General features: G+C 41.3%; 1 pseudogene; it reads left to right on the forward strand.

Moving 5' to 3' along the window:
• The first annotated feature begins 4,560 nt into the window (after window positions 1-4,560).
• On the forward strand, window positions 4,561-5,816 carry LOC102926044 (DNA (cytosine-5)-methyltransferase 3-like pseudogene; annotated as a pseudogene).
• The last annotated feature ends 1,737 nt before the right edge of the window (window positions 5,817-7,553 follow it).

The raw sequence follows: 7,553 nt of genomic DNA on the forward strand, positions 1-7,553 counted from the left end.
TGTGAGTGAGCCAACCTGGGACAGAAGCGAAAGGATGAGTCAGGTGAGACTCCTGCCAGCAGGAAAGGGCTTTTTGGCATCAGACAGCACAGCAGAGCTACAGCTACTGAAGAAGGGCAAGGACTTGAGTAAACAGCACTGAGCAACTTCAGGTGGCTCTGGTCCGTGGATCACGCAGGCCTCGTTAAGTGTTTAGTTTCTTGGGGAATACTGGAAGCAAAGAAAGTGTTTTAATTCTGAAATATACCATTAAAGAAAATATCTGTCTGTTTTCCTTCGATTTTGTCAAAGACGTAAGCACTTCTCATAACTAATCAGAAATATGAAAGAAAATGATTGACCCCTTTAGACCCTGCATAGTCAGTTTTTCCTCCCTCACGGAGCAAAAGTTTACTGAAGGGCTCTGTGTCTCAGATAGCCAAGCATTTGAAATGCATCATTAAGCAAAAGAAAGATCCTGCCTTCTTATATTCTAGATTTAAAAAAAAAAATAGGTGCAATGAAAATTAATGGCAATAATAATAAAGCAGAAAAGAGGAAAAGTATGATGGGGAGAGACTGTGTGGTACAGCAAGTCTGAAAGGATAAAAATAAATCATATTCTTGACCAGTTACATATTTGTGGCAACTCCTATTTATTCTTTTTAGTTTTTTAGTTTTTGGTTATGTTTGCTTGTTTGTTCATTGGTTTGTAGGGAGGCATGCATGGCTTGGCATGCCTGCTGAAGTCAGAGAAAACTTTCGGGAGTCAGTTCTCTCTACCTCTTGAATCCCAGAGACTGGAGTCAACTCATCAGGCTTGGCAGCAAGCACCTTGTCCACTGAACCATCTTTTTTTCCTCATTGTACCTGGTGCAAAATCCAATGTTTTGTTTTGTGTCCCCACACATGGATCCTGTGAATTGACCAGAAAGCCGCTGAGCTGGGAACGAATCTCACCATATATAGTATCAAAGATCTGGGAATCCAAAGCAACATCACCTGGTCTGGAAGTCAGCAGTGGTGAAGTCCTGTAAGTCATCATCATTTGGTAACCGAAACCTACAATGTGCCATTAGCATGAATGTGTGTCAGGGTCCGTGAGAAGCATCCCAAATCCTGCCCAAACTCCTCACTCTTGCAAGGACTCTGAATATGTCTGACAAATTCAAGAAAGCAAAATCTTCCTTTTTTTTCTTTTTCTTTCTATTTTTTTATTTTTTTTGAAATGCAGTCCATAAAGTCCAAGCTGGCCTTGAACTCCAAGTGATCCTCCTGCCTCAGCCACACAAGTTTACGGATTGTATCTGAGCCCTCATACTTGGGTTCCTTTTTGCTTTATTACCAAAAAGCTAAAATAAATTAATACTAAAAAAAAAAAATTACAAGTGGCCATTGAACATGTAGTTACTGAAAACACTCCTTTCTTTTTTCTTTCTCTTCTTTTTTTGGGGGGAGTCAGAAAAGTGGCAGGGATGGACCTGGGAGGACTGGGAGGTGGGTGTGATCAGAGTGCATAATGTGAAATTCCCAAATAATCAATAAAAATACTATGTAAAAAAAGAAGAAAAGAAAACACTCCCTTCACCTGACATTTATCAAATGGTGTTTCCAATCACAAGATAAGAACAAGTTAAAATTCCCTCTGTAAGGACAGCACTTCTATAAATGTGTTGATTTCAACAGTCACTGTGAGAAATGCTTACAGTCTCAATGCAACCAAAATTATTCTCTTGCAATTGCATCTGAACCAGTTCCCCCTCACCCTGGATATAGTCGGTTGTCAGCAGAGTCAACTTCACCCCAAAAAGTCCCCCTGTGACTCTATTACCTGCCTCTTCTGCCTCCATTCCTCTGGAGAGTAGCGTCTCTCCAATACATACCTAAATGTTTTTTTCCTGGATTTTTTATTGAGGTTTTCTTTTCCTTCTTTTATAAAAAATAGATTTTTTTCTCAGACACTATATCCTGATTACAGTTTCCCCTCCCTCTACTTCTCTCAGTCCTTCCCCCCTCTCCTCTCATCCTGATTCACTCTTTCTGTCTCTTACTAGAAAAGAGTAGCCTCAAAGAGATAACAACAAAACATAACAAAATAAAATATAATAAGAACAAAAACTATCACATCGAAGCTGGACAAGGCAAACCAAGAAAAGGAGGAGTCTCAAGAGAAGAGACAGAAATTCATTCACAGACTCTTAAAAATGCTAAACTGAAAGCCATGACATATACTCAGAGGACTTGGCAGGTTCTTTTTCATTAATAGGTGTTAATTATACAAAACAATGTGTTTCACTGAGATTTTTCACATGTGTATAATGCACTTGGACCATACTTATCCCAGTTACTCCCCTTTATATCTCTGTCCCCTTTCTCTTCTCTGACAATACCATTCTATTTTCATACCATCCTTTTTACATTCCACATAGGAGAAGAAGCATATGTCTAAGTCTGCTTATTTTGCTTAACATGGTAATTTCCAGTTCCATCCATTTTCTTGTAAATGATATGGCTTCTCTTTCTTTAAAGCTAAATAATGTTCCATAATCTACATTACAGTATTTCTTTATCAGTTCATTCATTGGTGGGTACCCATGCTGATATCTTGATCCTTAACAGGACCATGGTAGGGATGAGTATGCAATTATCTCTGTAGTACGTAGACTTGAAGCCCTTCAGATATAATGGCAACATATTATAATGGGTTTTGTGATGATCAGCTTTTGTATGACCTTCTGTGTATCTAGTCTCTCTCTGTCCCTCTTGTGAGGACATTTGTAATTACCCATTAAGATAACCTGTGATAATCTCTTCATTGCAAAACCAAAGACATTTTTTCCAAAAATTTAACATTTATAGGTTCCAGAGATAATGGCAAAAATGTCCTTAGGGACCATGATTCACCCTATCACAATGACCAGAGAACTGGAGACTCTAACTCCTGACAGGATCTGCTCACTCCAACAACCTGGCAAAATAGTAAAGATGCTTCCAAGAGTAAATTCTGTTTACTTCTATATCTACTGCTGTTTTGACTTTAAAAATAATAATAATTAATAACAATAAAGCAATGGTGGCACATACCTAAGATCTCCGAACTCTGGAGGCTGAAGCAGAATTCCAGACTTCACATCTATGGCTCCATAATGATGTGTTTCATACAAACTAGGCAAGTCTTAACGTGGAAAGAAAATCACTACAACAGCACTAAGATGAGACCAGAACCAGGCATGGGGGCTCACACAGCGGATTCCAGCACTCAACAGGCTGAGGCAGGAGGATCAAGAGTTGGAGGATAGAGGCTAGAGAGATGGCTCAGTGGATAAGAGCATTTTGCTGCTTTTGTAGAGGACCCAGGTTCAGGTCCCAGCAACCAAATAGTGGTTCACAACCATTCTTAACTCCAGTTCCAGAGGCTCTGTTCCCCGTTCTGGCCTCTGCAGGCCCCACACATGCATGTGGTGCACATATACACATGCAGGCAAAACGTTCACACAAAATAAAATGAATACATCTAATAAAAAAATTTTAAGAGTTGGAGACTAACAAAGAATAGAAAACATGAACTTGTCTCAAATCCCACTTAAAAAACAAAAGCAAAACAAAGGACTATTGTCAAGAAATTAAACAATAGAATAAACCAAAACTGCTTAAGGGATTTATTTTTAAAAGGTAAAACTCTTTAGAATCATAAACTGCATTGACATTCGTGTAATTTCCCTTTAAAGTTTAGCAATTTGTATAAAAAAAAAAAAGAGCTGAGTGGTGATTTTTTTAACCCTTCTGTGTTCTCTCAGCATTTCTGACCTTGAAAATGTAAGCAGTTTTCTACCAGTCCAAACCATCCTCCACTCTTTGTAGACAAATGGGTGTCCTACAGCTAATTCAATTCTGACAGCATCTAGAGTTAACCAGGACCTGTAGTGAAGAACTCAGTCCCACAAGACGGTCCCCTCCTCTTTGCATGCCAATCACAAGTGATAGGTTTTCCTACGGGTTACTAACCCACAGCTTCTGTCTAACTTTGCTCCCTATTCAACAATGTATACATATTTGAAAATATCATAAATATTTATCCAGAATAAATATATGCATTTATCCACAATAAATGCATTTTATCAGTTAAAAATTATTCAAATGTTTCAAAGGAAGATATGTCTTTTATATTTTTATGGAAACTATGCTTGAATCAGGTATCTGATATGTGAAGAATTAATTTTTAAACTAAGATGGAGGTTAATATTTCCCTTTCTTATAAAAGGAAAAAGCCTAAATCACCAAAATGTAATATGAGAATCTGAGCATTCTTATATGTTAAATTTTGAGCAGTGGGCTTGTTTTTTCTTAGTCTAAAAGAAATGGGAGATCCCTACTTGCCTTAAGGTCCCTTTTAACCTTCCCTCTCTCTTCCTCCCCATAATTCCCCACTAGGCCCCAGAAGAACCCACCCGAGCACCTTACACCTGCCTCCCATCATCTCTCATTGCATTGCAGGGTGCTGACGACCCTGCTGACACATCTCCCGAAACCTCCAGCCACCCGCCATCCACTGGACACAGATCCTTCCAGCAGACAACCTCCATGGGTTCCCAGGAGAATTTTTCTTCTTGCTCCAAAGCCCTTGGAACCTGGGACCTGGAGACTCTGGGCAGTTCTAGCCTGGACTTTGCCAGCCACCTGGAAGAGCAGTGGCTGGAAACCCTGCCATGATGAGCAGAGCATGGACATCGTACTGGAAGACTCAAGGGAGCTGCTGTCCTTAACCTCACCTCCACCAGGCAGAGAGATCAGGTATGAAGTCACTGTGAACCGACAGAACATCGAAGACCTCTGCCTCTGTTGTGGAAGTCTCCAGGTGTGTACGCAGCACCCCTTATTTGAGGGAGGAATATGTGCCAGTGTAAGGACACGTTCCTGGAGACCCTCTTCTTTTTTGATGAGGATGGGCACCAGAGCTACTGCTCCATCGGCTGCTCGGGGGACACCCTGTCCATCTGTGAGAGCCCCGACTGTACCAGACGCTACTGTTTCGAGTGTGTGGGTATCCTGGTGGGCCCCGGGACCTCAGAGTGAATCAATGCCATGGCCTGCTCGGTTTCCTTCCTGTGCCTGCCTTTCACTCGGAGCGGACTGCTGCCCAGGCAAAGGAAGTGGCGTCACCAGCTGAAGGCCTTCCATGGTCTAGAGCGGGCAAGCCCTCTGGAGGTGTACAAGCCAGTGTCTGCGTGGAAGAGACAGCCAGTGCGGGTACTGAGTCTCTTTGGAAATATTGAGAAAGAGCTAGAGAGTTTGGGCTTTTTGGAAAGAGGTTGTGGTTCTGAAGAAGGAAGAGTGAGGTACTTGGAAGATGTCACGAATGTTGTGAGGAGAGATGTGGAGAGGTGGGGTCCCTTTGACCTCGGGTAGAGCTCGACACAGCCACTAGGTCGCTCTTGTGACCACTGCCCTGGCTGGTATATGTTCCAGTCCCACCAGATCCTGCAGTATGCTCGGTCCCCAGGGAGTCAGAGGCCTTTCTTCTGGCTGTGGACAATCTGCTGCTGACTGAGGATGACCAAGTCACCGCAACCTGCTTCCTTCAGATGGAGGCTGTGACTCTCCAGAATATCTGTGGCAGAGTCCTCCAGAATGCTGTGCCGGTGTGGAGCAACATCCCAGGATTGAAGAGCAAACACTTGGCCCTGACACCAAAGGAGCAACAGTCTTTGGAAGGCCAAGGCAGAACCAAAGCCAAGATGGCCGCCCAGAAAGATGACCCCCTGGTCAAGACCTGCCTTCTCCCCGTGAGAGAGTATTTCAAGTGTTTTACTCAGAATCCACTTCCTCTTTACAAATGAATCATGATACAATGAAAGAAGAGGTTTTCCTAGAACCGCCACATCCTTCCTCCTATGGCCTTTTCCCTCGGCAGGGTTTTCTTCTGTTTGCTTGCTTGCCTTTGGGTTTCTCCTGTTCGGTTCCCAAGATGCCTCCTGTGCATCTCACTCTGGGGGTGAGAGGCACCCACTTCTGCGGACAAGATCCTGATGAGATAACCTGTCATGAGTCGCCAAAAGTGTGTGTGTGCCTGTTGTGAAGTTTTTCAAATATTGCATAGGCTTGTTAAAAAAAAAAAAAAAAAGAAAAGAAAAGAAAAAAGAAAAAGAAATGGAAAAGAAATAAAACAGACAAGAATTGCACAGAATTAGAGATTTTTGCACTCAAATGTTAACACGTTGGCTATTGCTTGACACAAACAAAAATAAAAACTCATTTTCTTGGTTGCTGCAGAACAGAATATTTAAGATATTATTACACTCCATCAATTCTGTTTCACGGCATACCAAATACACGGAATACATTGCACTTAAAACTTTCAATTGTTCTATCACATACCATCTTTACACATAAGTTCAGCAGAGTGGTATTTTCTTTTAAATATCACTTAAGATCACTCAATTATCAGAGTAGAAGGAAAGAGCCCTTTAGTAATAGTATTGTTGAATATTGGAATGAAAGTCCTTGAGCCGCTTGTCTTATGAAATAAGTCTTTTTGTGTGCATAAAATATAGTTCACCATTAAGCATTTTCTACAAAATGGGGGACAAATCCCAGTGTAATCTTCATACAAAGTTATTTCAGGAGCCTAATGCCTGGAAAATTATGGCTGTGCCTTGTCCTAAATTTGAGGGTCTTTCCACATTTTCCTCATAAACCCCATTTTTCAGGGGCTTATGACTCAACTACAGAAATTTGCTTCTGGATGAAGCTTGGAATACCCAATTTCAGCTGATCTGGTTATAGCCAGGTGAAGCAAGACAAAAGTTTGTATTATCTCTTTCTCATTTGACTCTCTGGGTCTTCGGATTTAAAAAACAAAATACTTTCAGGTGTTTCTGCGGTTTCTTCATTTTTCAAAAATCTTTACCTTTGGCATTTTTTGAAATATAAGAAAAAGGATAAAATGAAAACGTGATGAGTAATTAGTGTCTCAAGAGAAGGCTAAGGAGGGGCTGAACTGCTCACAGTCAACTCACCCTCTAAAATCCAGGCAAAGTCCAGTGGCTCCTGAAGCTCATTACTGCAGAATGGCGTTTATTTTGAGCCAAGAGCTTTTATCGAATGAGAACGGAATACCTAATGGGAGCCTGTAGCCTAGGAAGTCATGAGAAAATTTAACCCTAAGTGTTCACTGCACACTGAGATGGTGGTCTAGATTTCAAACTTTAAAGAGAAGCCCAAGTATTGCCTGTGAAACAATGTGGTACTGTATCCTGCATATACGTTGGTTCTTCCCCGAAGAGAAGTTTTGTTTGTGTGCCCTGACTAAACACAGAACCGTACATGCTCAAGATTAGACCAGCTATGAAATGTCTTGTTTTATTAATTGTGCATGCCAATATGTTAAAACAGTCCCTGGTGGCCAGAGGTGTCTGACCATTGCAAGACTGTACTTCACTATGTATTCAAACACATAGGAGAAAAAGGGGGCAGAGGGCCTGCTGACACAAATTCACTCATGGATTTGAAATTAACCTGTTGGAAAATCCAATGTTCCTTGTTAGCTGTACGGGTGGACTGCAAGCTTATTTAGA

Source organism: Peromyscus maniculatus, chromosome 6 (assembly GCF_049852395.1).
Source record: "Peromyscus maniculatus bairdii isolate BWxNUB_F1_BW_parent chromosome 6, HU_Pman_BW_mat_3.1, whole genome shotgun sequence".
Lineage (NCBI taxonomy): Eukaryota > Metazoa > Chordata > Mammalia > Rodentia > Cricetidae > Peromyscus > Peromyscus maniculatus.